Source organism: Martes martes, assembly GCF_963455335.1.
Source record: "Martes martes genome assembly, chromosome: 11".
NCBI classification, from domain to species: Eukaryota; Metazoa; Chordata; class Mammalia; order Carnivora; family Mustelidae; genus Martes; species Martes martes.
This window is the reverse complement of record NC_137899.1, coordinates 68,321,728-68,324,094: the sequence shown is the minus strand read 5'-3', so window position 1 is coordinate 68,324,094 and position 2,367 is coordinate 68,321,728. Positions and strand designations below refer to the sequence as shown.

At 36.8% G+C, this 2,367-nt stretch overlaps 1 pseudogene across 1 annotated transcript; it reads left to right on the top strand.

Annotated features, from left to right (window-relative positions):
• The first annotated feature begins 288 nt into the window (after window positions 1-288).
• LOC308352472 (large ribosomal subunit protein uL16-like) lies at window positions 289-1,457 on the top strand (annotated as a pseudogene). Its single transcript has 2 exons — window positions 289-324; window positions 886-1,457. The product of its transcript is annotated as a large ribosomal subunit protein uL16-like (transcript).
• Window positions 1,458-2,367: the final 910 nt, after the last annotated feature.

Genomic DNA, 2,367 nt, shown 5'->3' with positions numbered 1-2,367 from the left:
AGAGTTAATCTTTCCAAAACATTAGAGTTGTAAATTTGTTGCACTTAATAATGAGTTTCCAACTATATAAAGCAAAATAATGATGCAACTAAAAGGAAAATGGACAAATCCATTATCATTGTGAAATTTTAACAGATGTCTCTTAGTATCTAATATATGAGGCAGACAAAAATTCAACATGCATATAGTAGACTTAAACAATGGAATCAATAAAGTTCACCTGATTTACATACTTTATACTCAGAAAATGCAAAATGCACATCAAATGCTAAGTCAATTAACCAAATGATGACTCTGAAAGAAATCTTAAAAAATATCGAAAAGGTAAAATTATACAATGTATATTTTCTGCCAACAGTACAGCTAGGCTAGAAATCAATAATGAAACAAGGTAATAATAAAAAACTTTATATTTTGAAAAACACTTAATATACTTCTAAATAATTCAAACACTAGGGATGCCTGGGTGGCTCAGTCGGTTAAGCATCTGACTTCAGCTCAGATCATGATCTCAGGGTTCTAGGATCAGGCCCCAAGTAGGTAGAGTCCGCTTCTCCCTCCCCCTCTCCCCCACCCCTGGCTTGTGCTGTCTCGCTCTCAAATAAATAAATACAATCTTAAAATAATAATAATAATAATAATGATTTAAACATTAAAAAATGAATACAAATGGAAATCAGGAAATATTTTTCTTTGAATTATAATGAAAATTCAACTTAATCGAAACTTTCAGAATACAGCTAAAGCCATACTTGAATGCTTTTTTTAGGATTAAAAAGCTGAAAGTAACCTCTTCTTCACTGCACCACTGAAGATCCTGGTTTCACCATGGGTTAACACCTCGCTGGGTGTTACTGGTACTATAAGAACATGTAGTTCTTCTAGAAGCCTCGCTTCTTCAGAAATGTCCCTGACATTAAGATCTGCATTTTGACCTGGGTCAGAAGAAGGCAAAAGTCGATGAGTTCTCACTGTACGGCTCTACGGTGTCGGATGAATGTGATCCGCTCTCTGAAGCCCCGGAGGCTGCATGTATTTGTGCCAAATGTCCCTGGTGAAAAGCTGTGGCAAAGATGGTTTTCTCATCAGAGTTGCAGTTCCACCCTTTCCACAGCATCGTTACCCACAAGATGTTGTCCTGTGCTGGAGCTCACAGGCTCTAAAAAGGTGTGTGGAGGCCTTTGGAAAGCCCCAGGGCACAGTGACCAGGATCCACATTGGCCAAGTCATCATGTCCATCTGTACCAAGGTGCAAAACAAGGAGCATGTGACAAGGAGCTCTATGCAGGGTCAAGTTCAAGGTCCCCAGCTAACAGAAGATTCACATTTCCAAGAACTGGGGCTTTACTAAGTTTAGTGCAGATGAATTTGAAGACATGGTGGCTAAAAAGTGCCTCATCCCAGATGGCTGTGGAGTCAAATACATCCAGAATTGTGGCCCCATGGACAAATGGTAGGCTCTGCATTCATGAAAACCCCAGCATTGCCCCCTCCTTATTCATACCCACCAAAAAAAAAAAAAAAAAAAAAAAAAAAAAAAAGAAGCTGAAAATAAATCATCCAAGTATCCATTTCCACTAGTTAAAAAAATTAAGCTGAGGGAGAGCAAAAAGAAACAAACAATAAAAATAAAAGCAGATCTCAATAAAACATAAAACAAACGTGTGCTAGAGAAAATAAATCTAAAAAAGGATTTTAAAAGACTAATAAATTTCATAAATCCCTGGGAAGAGAGATCAAGAAAAAAAGAAAATGCATAAGATACCAATATCAAGAATGATTTTTATAAAGAAGGGGCTTAACTGTAGATCCCATAGTTAAGAAAATGAAAAGAGGGACACCTGGGTGGCTCAATTGGTCAAGCAGCTGCCTTTGGCTCAAGTCATGATCCCAGGGTCCTGGGATTGAGTCCCACATCAGGCTCCCAGCTCAGGGGCGAGCCTGCTTCTCCCTCTGCCTGCTGCTCTCCCTGCTTGTGCTCATTCGCTCCTTCTCTCTCTCTCTCTCTCTCTCTGACAAATAAATAAATAAATAATCTTAAAAAAAAAAAAAGAAAATGAAAACAAAAGGATATCATAACAGTTTGGGGGGTGGTAATTTCAATTAAATGTTGAAATGATTTAAAAAGCCATACTTTACCAAAATTGCCAAAATACCACAAGGAGAAATATAAAATGCAAATAGTTTATTTAATATCTAGTAAATAAACTGAATCTGTAAAACCCTTTGAGAGAAATTCCCATGCCTGACAGTTTTATTACTCAATTCCTCCAAACATTTAGAAATAAAATCAACCTTACATATAATATTCTAGAGCTCAGAAAACAAGGAAAAATTTTCCAAGTTATTTTTTGAGGTCATCATGAC